This window comes from Macrobrachium nipponense, chromosome 11 (genome assembly GCF_015104395.2).
Source record: "Macrobrachium nipponense isolate FS-2020 chromosome 11, ASM1510439v2, whole genome shotgun sequence".
Taxonomy (NCBI): domain Eukaryota; kingdom Metazoa; phylum Arthropoda; class Malacostraca; order Decapoda; family Palaemonidae; genus Macrobrachium; species Macrobrachium nipponense.
The window spans coordinates 23437672-23450172 of NC_061087.1; the positions used below are offsets into that span (position 1 = coordinate 23437672).

The window sequence follows — 12501 nt, forward strand, 5'->3', positions numbered from 1 at the left end:
AAGTCACGGGAAAAGTCATAATGATTTATGTAAGCCGGTAGTAGTATCATTATATTGATATTTTACAGTCGTTTGTTTATGCTTTTACTGTAATCTCCAAGGGGGTTGTAGTAAACAGACCGCAATGATGGATGGAAACCAGGTAAAAAAAAAAAAAAAAAAAAAAATTGGCTTGTACTAAATACGCTGCAAAGTGTTAAAATCCCTGGGGATCGCTATTTAGGAAAGATTAATGAGACTTTTTTTTTTATTTTGTTTTTTAATCTTTAACTTGGATTCGAATCCCAGTGATGTTTCTGTATGTGATATTATACATTGCCAAGTTCATTAATCAAGTTTCATCTATGCGCACCTGCGTTTGGTGTGCAGAAGGGGTTGGAGGGTTGGCGGTTATGGGTGAGTGGGAGGGTTGTGGGAGGCGGAGAGTTGGAGAGTCTGCTTTCCATAGCGTCTAGTTTCACATCTGTCACCTATAAACTGTCGACTTGATTTTGCGAATTAGATTTTCTACCAAATATTTTAGAGACATTCTCCGTGTTTTTTTCCCGCATATTTTGTCATGTGTTCTAGCAGTATACGTTTTTAAAGAGCGCGTCGAGTGATTCAAGATTTAAAGGCCGATCGTAAGATTCATCAGTCATTTAAATGAATATTATGGACTATGTGTAGCTGTTTGTGATATATGTATATGAATATATATACGTGTGTAATATATATATATATTATATATATATATATATATATATATATGTGTGTGTATGTATGTATATATATATACATGCGTGTAATCAAACCACGTTCTGTGAAAAAGAAAAGTATAATATAAGCAGTACAACGTTACCGTATTTTGCGATTGAGTTTTTCATTCGTGATGACATATTTAAGTGCTGTAAGTCAATTATATATAATATATGATATATATATATATATGTATATATATATATATATATATATATATATATATATTGGTTTATATTATGTAACTAAGCTAGCCTAATTTTTAAACGCATTTTAGTGCCTCCTTACTCGAATCTTTCACCACCTCCCTTGTCTGGTTACTAAATGAACGGGTGACCTCGATTACCTGTAAATCTAAAGTAGACATCAAGGATGGGCGATATTACAATAATATAGTTCCGTATCATGTGAATCTTTACATAATAAAACACAACGTTCGTTTATATTTTACTATGTAACAGTGACCATATACTAGGAATAAACTCCTTTTACCGAGGATTGGAGCTTCGGTCTAGCACAAATACATTTCCAGTTTTCGCCAATTCTTAGAACTCGTAGTTAGAATTACAATTCAAAAAACAAAATCATGGAGTAAATAACATGATGGCTGAGAAGCTGATATCGTAGAATAAGCTTTCACTTACGTTTGCGCTGATATGCAGGTGTGAGTGTTGTCACAACCCAACCCATTGTCGTTAAAGTGTGCGTCAAGTTTTAAATGTTTATGCGATTGTCCCATCCGCCTACATTGGGCCGTTAATAACCACCTAAACCGGGCAGTTAATGAGAACACTATCGATTCTTGAAGATATTCGTCATGATATTGAGGTATTCTCATCTGATTTCTTTTGAAGTTGTACTCAGTACTCTTACGAATGGCAGTTTGATGGCTTTTATGTAATGTGAAGAGAACAATAGAAGATTGAATTCTGCAGTAAACGCGGTTTCGCGATCGTTAATGTCTTTACATTGATTACCGTTTGCTAGTTGACACCATTCGATAATATAGAGGAAGTCTGATTGCTAAAGCTTCGTTAGCAGTAGTTGAACAAGTGTTTATTGGTCTGGTAATGGTTGCTAAGTTCGATCTTAAACATTGCAGATATGGAACAACTTACAATCTGATGAATTTGAATGTAAACACCAATACTCGGATAACGGTTCTTTGTCATCTGTGATACGCTCTCGACTATGAAAACACCTAAAAGTATATTTTGCGTTAATATACTTTTATTATTACTGTTGGCTTTGGTGCATGGATTATCGTCATTGAAGAGGCAGTCTAATAGGTGGTAAGTTTGTTCAAATGAAATTGATGGTTTATAGTTGCCATACCGCAAAATCTCTCTTCATGAACATGATAGGGGGGAAGATGAAACTAGTGATTATATTGATGGTGAAAAGGGAATAATTGCAACCGTAGTGCCTGTGTGAGTGGTGATAATGACAGTGATACTAATGATATCCGTTTTGTCATAGTGTTGATAAAGAAAATGTTAGTAATAGTGAATGGACTACTTATAGCAGTGATAGTAATTACAACGGAAGTGGCAGTGATAGAAATGATAGTGATCATGATAAAAATTAATTACCTAGCTAAACACCATACTAATGACAGTTGTGATGACAGTGACGATTGAATGTCATAATCACAAGGCTGATGCGGCGGATAATGAAGTTTCTCTATTGATGATGATAATGACAGTGACGTTAATGGTGAAGTGACATTGATGATAGTGATGGCAATAACCATTCTGATGCTTATTTGTGATTTTGACACTGATGATAATGGTAACGGCAATTAAACGATGGTGAAAATGAGAATGGCGGCGTTAACAATATAGAGCTGGTACCACTGGCTTTATTGGGCTGATACCACAGGCTTTGTAGGACTGGTACTACGGGCTTTACTGAGCTGATACAACGGGCTTTATAAGGCTGGTACCAGGGGCTTTATAGGCCTAGTACCATGGGCTTTATAGGGCCGGTACCACGGGCTTTTCGGGCTGGTACCACGGGCTTCATAACGTTTGTTCCACAGGCTTTATAGGGCTGGTACCACGGGTTTTGTAGGATTGGTACCACGGACTTTATATGGCTAGTACTACTGGCTTTATGGTGCTGGTACCACGGGCTGTATAGTACTGATACCACGGGTTGCTTTTCGGGTTGGTACCACGGCCTTTATATGGCTGGTACCACGGGCTTCATTAGGTTTGTTCCACAGGCTTTATAGAGATGGTACCACGGCTTTATAGGTTTGGTAACACTTGCTTTATAGTGCTGGTACTACGGTATAGGTCTAGTACCACATGCTGTATAGGGCTGGTACCACGGGCTTTATAAAGCTGGTATCAGGGCTTTGCAGGGGTGATGCCACGGCTTTATAGTGCTAGTAACACGGGCTTTTTAGGCTGGTATCAGGGCTTTATAGGGCTGGTACCACTGGCTTTATAGAGCTGATGCCACGGCTTTATAAGCTGTTACCACGACTTTATAGTGCTGATACCACGGTTTTTATAAGGATGGTACCACCGATATAGGGCTGGTACCAAGGACTTTGTAGGCTGGTATCATGGGCTTTATAGGGCTGGTACCACGGACTTTGTAGGGCTGGTACCACTTCTTTATAGAGCTGTTGCCACGACTTTATAATGCTAGTAATGGGCTTTATAGGGCTGGTACCACGGACTTTGTAGGGCTGGTACCATTTCTTTATAGAGCTGTTACCACGACTTTATAGTGCTGGTAATGGGCTTTATAAGGCTGGTACCACTTGCTTTTAGGGTTGGTACCACTGGCTTAATGCTGGTAATGGGCTTTATAGGGCTGGTACCACTGGCTTTTAGGGTTGGTACCACTGGCTTAATGCTGGTAATGGGCTTTATAGGGCTGGTACCACTTGCTTTTAGGGTTGGTACTACGGGCTTTATAGAGCTGGTAGGCAGGAGGTAATCGTTTCCTATATTCGAGTCTCATTACATTATATAGTTTGTGAAGTGATAACGCATTGAGTTACCCACTTTAATTATACATGAATTTACTCAAAACAAGTATATATATTAATCACTGATCTGAGAATTTTTGCTCGATTTCTTTCCACGTTTCAATATTGTATTTAGTTTTCAAAGGGAATTATCCCATGGGGTGGGTTAGTGCAGTCTTAAGGTTTATTCCTTTTACTCTACCTCAGTTCATATTCTCTTCCTTCTCACTTTCCACCCTCTGCTGGCAATTGACCGAACGTCATTTTGAGCGTTGAACGGCTTCATAATTCTTACCGCTTTGCCTTTAGTCAAAATTGTACTTATATTCCAATTCCGTGTAAAGTTCAGGACACATGCCACTCAGACTTTGATCTCGTGTTACCGAATGAATCCGTGTTAATGCTAACTTTATGAAATTCCAAACTAAGGAGTAGTTTATGACTTACCATTCCAAACGACAATTCTCAAGGGACGCAGTAAGGAATTCCAGTGAATATTCCAGTTCGATGCACCTGAACACTTAACTAACTTCATTTTGGTTGTCAGGTACAATTCAAGTGGGGGGAAAGTTAATTTAGACGTTGTCAGGTACAGTTGAAGTGGGGAAAAAAAAAAAGTTAATTTTTGACGACACACGGTTGCATGAAATGATAATGAATCTTCCCAGGCCTGGCAAATAGTGTTTTGACTCTTGAGTCATTTCAGGAACACCATGTTTCGACACATGACTGCATATTTGAGCTCAGAACTCACATATTGCGGTAATAATTAACATTTCGTAAATAGCACCTGCATTCTTCAACAGACGGAGAGCGTCATTTCTCGTTGGGCAGAAAGACCCATATTGCTTTTGTGCATTACTCAGGCCACATTTGGTTCTTTTTTAGAAGTTGGTAAAAATGGCTAAAAGAATTCCAGTCATTTTTGACTCAGTGGTTGATCTGGGTAGTATTAGGTAAGAAAAATTCAAAGGTTATTTCTCGATTCTGTAGCTCAGGCATTAATGAATTTGTTGATTGTGTGATCTTGTCCCTGGAGATCTCAGAATTATGAATGACATATACCACGGTGCAAAAAATTACTTTTTAATGTTCTAATTGCCACGTACAAAAATCCTGGAAAACTCTTATCTTGACACCTCTTCGGCTTTTACAGGTCAGCCTGAATCCCCGTAATCGAGGGTTCGTCGCGTTTCGGCTTAGATCTTGGCACTGGCACTGTTTATTTGGAGATAAGGTAAGAGGTACATACTGTGGTTTGTTTACTCGGTTTCGATTTTTAAAATTAAAATGGAATTTTTGAGATATATGAGTTCGATAATGGTTTTCATTCATGTGAGGCTACCTTGTTTTTTTTTTTAATGTCAGGCTACCTAATTCCTGTATAAATGCTGATAATACAGATCTTTCCTAGATAGTGACTGACTGCTTTTCAACTCAACTAGAACGTGGCCCCAATAGTTTTAACCCGGTATGTATCCACCTTTGCGGCGTGTTTAGTACAAGCCCGTTGGGGATGACCGTAAAAACATAAACGAAAGACTGTAAATATCATAAAGACAATGAACCCCAAGAAATACTTTGTTGGGGGTCACTATCTAGGAAATATCTGATAATACTGGGAAATTTTTCGTTACCGAATCGACTGGTTGGAAGACCTGCTGTTGTTCAAAATCTTTTAGCAGAAAAAGTAGATGATGGATTGTGGAGTTCTTTTCAACAGTTCAGCTTTAATCCTGAATTGTATGATGGCTGTCTAAACAGATTTTGATGAAGTGATAGACATATCGGAACTGGTTTTGTAATTGGGTGGAAAATGCAATACATAAGCCTGGCTCAAAACCAACTTGCCATGATGGTTGTATTGTATTTAAATTTTAGGTATCTAGACTTGCGATGTCTGCCACGTTTCCAACAAACCGATTAGACGTGTTTTTGGTATTCAGCTTATGTCACATTTACAAGTTAGGAATTTTTACAGTTGTAAAAATCAGCGCTTAAGTTCAGGGGTTCCCGGCCATTTTTTTTTTTTTTTTTTAGATGACGAGCACGGGGTGAAGTGAAAAGAATTCAGGTTGTAAAGATTATTTCGAACCCCTTGATAATCCTTAAATTACTTCCACTGAAGATTCACTGGTCAAATTTGTATAATTCAGATATTTATGAAAACGTTGTTAACTTTCACTTAACCTGCACACATACGTATAGATATGTAAAGGTGTACGCGGGTATTCGTTTGCCTCTTTGAGTTTACATCACAATTATACTGTTTTGTGTTAGTATTGAATAGAAATTCAGAACACCAGATAATTTTTTGAAGAGATTTTCTATAAATTGCAGAAAAGTACAGAGGAACCAATGTGCTACCTCGAATATTAAGAAGTATAAAAGTTGCATTAAAGATTCACGTACGCGTGTGAAATCTATATGTTATTCTCATATCAGGTACTTGCAGATAAAATCGTATTTCCATGCAGTATAAAATGTGTTTCTTCTTACCAACTATTTCCTTTTAAATGAATGATTTGTAATGTAAGGAATGAAAATTTAGTAGCAAAACCAACAATTCTTCTTTGGAAAACATGTATAAAGCTTATGTGACATTATCTATTAGTTTATAATGTGCCTCAGTGGCGTGATCGGTATGGTCTTGGCCTGCCACTTCGGTGGCCGTGAGTTCGATTCTCGATCATTCCATTGAGGTGTGAGAGATGTATATTTCTGGTGATAGAAGTTCAAGTAAAGCCGTTGGTCCCGTTGCTGAATAACCACTGGCTCCATGCAACGTAAAAACACCATACCAACAAACAAACATAAAGCCCTCTTATTACCTTATCGAATTCTTCACTGTCAAAGATACTCCAGACCATTTACATTCCGCGTATTATTGAGTGCTGCAAAATTTCCTGTAAAGTATTATATTCATAACATCAAGCGCAGATGGCTTATTCAGGCGTGAAAGCGTGAAAGTAGCGTCACATTTGTGCTCCCGAAGAAATATCGAGCATGTATTCTCGTGGGCATGGTAACTTAAATAATGTAATCGTGTCATACAGAAGTCCTATATTTTCAACGAAGTTTGTAAGTAAACTCACTTGATATGCTAAGGATTTATTTATTAATAATTTAGATTTGATGATTAGATTTAGATGCGGCTCGATATCCTAGATATTTGCCATAAGACTTTTTAAAGTTACGGTTGAATTTTTTTGCTTTTAGTATATTCGACTTACAGATTTTTATTTATTTATTTAATAATAATGCACTATTCAGAGAAGCATCCTTCTTCGACACATAAGGCAGAAATGCCCTAATTAGGAAGATTGCGCAGTTTGCTTTGTTGGAAACAGTTGATTTCTTACACAATTGTTATTATTTTTTTTTTAGCCAGTTTTGCAATGCATGAAAGCAACCTATGACATACTTATGATTAATATCTGTGTATTCTTTCAGGACATGTCTCCAAGAGGTCAGTGATTTTATGCCATAGCGCTATGGGAGTCTGTCTGTCTCTCTCTCTCTCTCTCTCTCTCTCTCTGTAGTTGGCTTTGTAACTAAAGTAGTTAGTTAAATATGTGTCCAAGTCGAACATTGGCAGATGTTTGAACGTATATTCATGGTTACGTGAATGTGTTTATGCTCTTGCGTCGATGAAAAATTTATATACATTTAAAATTGCTCTGGCGTCAGTGACCTTAGCAGTTGAGACGCCAGAAAAAAAGTCAATAGTTATAAGGTCGCTAGGTGCGTTGGCATATCGTTGCCGTTATACGAGTGCGTTTAGGTACTTAGGTCTATGAGAAATTTATGTTTGGAATTGTTCTGGTGTCAGTGACCTTAGTAGTTACGACGCCAGAAAAACCTCAATGACTGATTAGTTAAAAGGTCTCTAGATGCGTTGGCATATTGCTGCTGTTATAAGAGTGTGTTTAGGTATAGTCTTTATGCATAATTTAAATATGTGAATATGTTTGTTTATTGCATATCATCTTGATTGTTATATTATGTAAATGTGTTTATATTCTATTTATTGCATATTGTCTTGGTTTTTACATTATGTAAATGTGGTTATATTTTATTTATTGCATATTGTCATGGTTTTTACATTATGTAAATGTGGTTATATTCTATTTATTGCATATTGTCTTAATATGTTGCATATTGTCTTGTTTGTTACATTATGAAGTCATAATGTATTTGGGGATACTGAAATGTTTCGTTTTTATGCAAAATGTTTGATTCATATATATATATATATATATATGTTACTTTTGTATTTTGCTGGTGTTTGTGTTTTGAATGCTGCTGTAGTATTTATTTGTAGCCAATGTATTTATCAACATTTCCATAGACTCCATAGCGCATGGTATAAATCTGAGGTTATCTTGCGTGATGAGAATGTTTTTACTTGTTATTTAGTAGTTAATCTTTACAGTAATATACAAAGAAATTTGCTGAGATTTAACCTAATGAGTATTCTGTAAACTAAACAGTTTACAGATTGAGTTAAAAGCTGATTCGAGTTCTCCCTCGCCCTATTAATTATTTTTTAAGGTAAATCAAGTCAAGAGTGTTATATTTATGATAATTAGATGGCACTATTTTTGTCACTTGATTAAGATTAAATAAATTCTATGAATATTTGGTTGGTTTGAAAGTTTATTTTCATAAGCTTTGTAACCTAAGATCTCTCTCATTATTTTGTATAACCTCAACTCTCATCGATAAGGATTCGCACAAGGTATGGCAATATGGTTCTCTTGAATATTAATCAGATTATTTTTCAGGCTGAACAACTGAACTAACTTCAGTGGAGGTGCTGAAACTAGTTGCATAATGCGGCACTGCGTTGAAAGTTGACATTAAATTCAACTGAATTTCTTGTGTTTCGTGTAAGAAATTCAGATGAATTTTGTTAAACTTTTTACTGGCTAACGTCTGCGATCCTTTTAACTCGAAAAAGTACTCGGCAGAATTGATTAGTAGCGTTAATATAATTGCCGTCAGAAGGAGTCTGTGGAAACACCACATTTCCTTGGGCTAAGGAAGGCAAGGATGCAAACTGTGACGACACTTTCGTAACCTAACCTAACTTGTGCTCCAATAGCCTTGCCTAACAACTTTCCGAATCAATCATGATCTAACCTAACCTAGCCTTGCATAAATTTGCAAAGATACCATCGCATAACGTAACCTAACTTATACTTTGGTAACCTTACCTAATCAGCTATTACATAATCTAACCTAACCTTAACTGGCCTAGTCTGGCCTAGCCTAGCCCAAGCCAAATCTAACCTAACCTGTCCTTGGTAACAATGTATATCTTATGATGAACATAAGATAGTCAAACGGATTTCGTGAACTCGCTGCGAATGCGTCCAGGCCTAGCTTAACTGGAATTAAATCGCTAGATACATTTATGCTAATATGCCAAGCAGATAAAGTTCATGACAGTAGAACTTGTGAACAGAGTAGAACTTGTGAACAGGAGAAAGGATGAACTGGACCAGCATCCACTAGAAGTTAATTAATGCCTGCAGGCAGTGTATTCAGGTAAGAAAGCTCTCCTTTAGCTTCAAGTTTAGTTTTTAAATCGAAAACAAAATTAAGGACTAAATTTTTATTTTAAAATTTTGAAATATAACCTTATATTTATTAAAGCTGAAATGGATTGCATCTAAGGGGTCAGACTTTTATTGAAACATGTAATAACAGTAAAGAATTTTATGTAATAACGGTAAAGAATCTTATAAAAATTATGGTCAATTGAAGTTTGTGTTGTATCTTGCTGATTAGAAGTACTATGTTGCTTTGTCAAAATTTGCTCCTTTGGTTAGGAACAATTCAATAGGTCAGGGTAAATGCATGTCATTTTTGTCAATTACTTATGGTTGTACAGGTTTTTGGGAGATCAAACTCTTCGTGACAGACCCCACACGAGATCCTACTCGCTGATGGATTGGCAAGGACTTGAAGCTGAAGGATTAATTTTTTATTAAAAGTAAGTTTCATTTACTGTTCTTGTTGGCCACTATAAATTATTTACCTAAGATTAAGTAGTGATAGTATGTTTTTGTAGTCATTGGTTCTGTTTTAAGTTTTTTCTTATGCAAATTTGAGAGTATAATAATGTGTATCGTGATTGGTGAATAATGAGAGTTGAGATGTTCTATCACCCATGCATAAAACGTGTATTATGTGTAACAAATTTATATTTATATAATATATATATATATATATATATATATATATATCTATATATATATATATATATATTATTTATATATATATATATATATATATATATATATATATATATTATGTAACGTATTCGATTTAGCCCTTGGATGTTGATTGCTTTCTGTAATATAATTAGAATAATTAAAAAATGATATATGCTAGTAGTATATTAATTTATATTGCCGAATGTGAAGCATTTAAGGGCATAGGTGTTCAACGTTCACCTGTCGAAACTGGAAGTTTATGAAGAATGAATAATAGGCATCACAATTTCTCTTCTCTCGAGACTACCATTCGATTATGTATTTAATTTTTTTATTTGTTGATATCTAAACCCGGAAAGGAATAGTAAGAATTCTTACATATTTTTGAAGATGGATCTGTCGAAATGGGTTCAATCTATTTTATTTGGTTGATGTTAAAACTGCAAAAATTGAACTGTTTAAAATGGGTCTGCATTTGAAAGACGGTTATAGTATTAAACTATAAAAAATAATCATTATAAGTTATTATGATTTGCGCGTAATAAAGAACATGCCACCTAGACCATTGGTATTGCACGTCTTTAGCTGCAGCCCTTTTCATTCCTTTTACTGTACCTCCGTTCATATGCTCTTTGTAACATATTACTTTTCACCTTCAGGCAATACTTTTATGGTGCAATTGCAAGGCTTGCCACCAGCTACATCTTTAAGACCTTTTAACTCTTAAGTTTCCGCTTCAGCATTGAATTACCTTTTAGGTCCCAGCGTATGGCCGTTGACCTAAGTGTTATTTCATTCCATATAGGAATGTGGTCGGAAACTGGCCATTGTATGTATTATATATATTTGTGAGAGAGTATTAAGGCGCTGTCACACTAGCGAAATTTCCGTCGACTTTTTCTGAGTTTGTCATCGACTTTCCAAAGAAGTCGACGTCATTCCGTACTCTGGTTGTCACACACGTTCTTCTTCATACCGTGGTTGTCGTCGTCAAAAAGTAAACAAACCATCTGAGCTGTGACTTCCCGGAATGATAGAACATCTATGCTCTATAACATAAAGCAACTAGTGGGTCGTGCAAGCTTGTGTTTAATGATGGTGGATAGAATTTAAAAAATAGTCTTTGGGTTCGGTCCTGGTTAAAAAGACGTGAAAAGTTTTATTTGAAAAAATAAGCTATGGCTAGCCTAGATAGGCTATTTGTTACCTTGTTTACACAACCACAGTCAGATTTTATTATAAATTAAGCTAGAGAAACACTGCAAAAATTTTAATGATTTTTGTTTATATTATTTGCTATTGCAAAAAGAAGAAGAAAAAAGGAAAACAATGAGAGCAGACCTAGGCTATATAACAATCTGATATTCACGATATAGCATGCTTATCTGTATAAAGATCAGCAAGTTCAGGAAAGTTTTCCCTGAGTCGCATGGTGATCTCTTGGTAATTTATTTCATTTAAGATCCTTTTTCATAAAGCTTTTGTGCTTATGGTCCCATAAGCATCGTCTCTCCCCCATATCTTCGAGCAAAAACTGTTCTGGCAATCTTGTCAACTGTATCAAGAACTCCATCTTGCATCTGATTACTTGAAATGCGCGCTGTCCGAGATATAAACAAACAATAAAAGTCGACGGTAGCGATGGGTTGAATTCGATCGGTACCGTTTTCAAAATTCGTGACGACGACACCAGAAAGTCGTCGTCAAAATATGAAAAGTCGACGTCTAATTCAAAAGTCAACGGAAATTTCGCTAGTGTGACAGCGCCTTTAGTTACATCCCTGTCATATATACACCCTACTTTTTAATAGCAAGTCCACTCCAACTAAGAGAGTTTCCATCTTTGTTAATAAAGATTTAGCCCACTGTTTTTATTTTATACAATCGTACTTGCATTTAAACGGAAAGTCTTATTTTTATTGCCGGCACCTGTATAGCACGCGTTGGTTTTCGTAAGGACGGAGAGGAAGAGCAAAATATCGATGTTACCCTTGTACCTCCATTCTCTCCAGGTTGAAAACGCTGGATTGAGAGAAAACGGAATTTTTTTTATTGGGTCACTATAACAGTTTACAGAGTTCCTACTGATTTCGGTTAACAGCTGTTGTATATCGCAAGTGAGATGGAAACAATAATAATAAATTACCATGGAGAGTGTCAGCAGTGTCGAAGTAACGTCTCATTTTATTTACCGTGGTTTTGATATCTAGTAATCACCTAAGCATGTCATTATTTAAGTGTTATTTTTTTTCAATTACAATTCTCGAACTAAACCGTTATTTTAAATTCTGGCCTTGAACAGGTCTAAGATAAATCTTCCGTTGTGTTTTAGTGTGATCGTGTGCATAATATAAAGTTGATAGGGCATTACGAAAGATATTACTGTGATATGAATTCGCATTTCATGCTGAATTTTCCGATGGTGAATCATAACATTTCATTTGTTCGTCTAGTCATTTTTATAAGAGAAAATCTCTGTTGTATATAATGTTTGCTGATACATGGGCAATTGAAAGCCATTGGGATTTTTGTTTTGTGAAATCAGCCAGGTGG

The 12501-nt window shown here is 35.9% G+C and overlaps 2 protein-coding genes across 2 annotated transcripts in view; one reads left to right on the forward strand and one right to left on the reverse strand.

Moving 5' to 3' along the window:
* Positions 1–12501, forward strand: part of LOC135198144 (uncharacterized) — a 285187-nt gene that overhangs the window by 27064 nt on the left and 245622 nt on the right. The window contains exon 2 of the mRNA XM_064225757.1: positions 4881–4961. The gene's annotated coding sequence lies outside the window, so the exon portion shown is untranslated. The remainder of the gene's footprint in view (positions 1–4880; positions 4962–12501) is intronic.
* The window catches only part of LOC135208292 (dnaJ homolog subfamily C member 3-like), a 33737-nt gene that overhangs the window by 10427 nt on the left and 10809 nt on the right, over positions 1–12501 (reverse strand). The window lies entirely within an intron of this gene.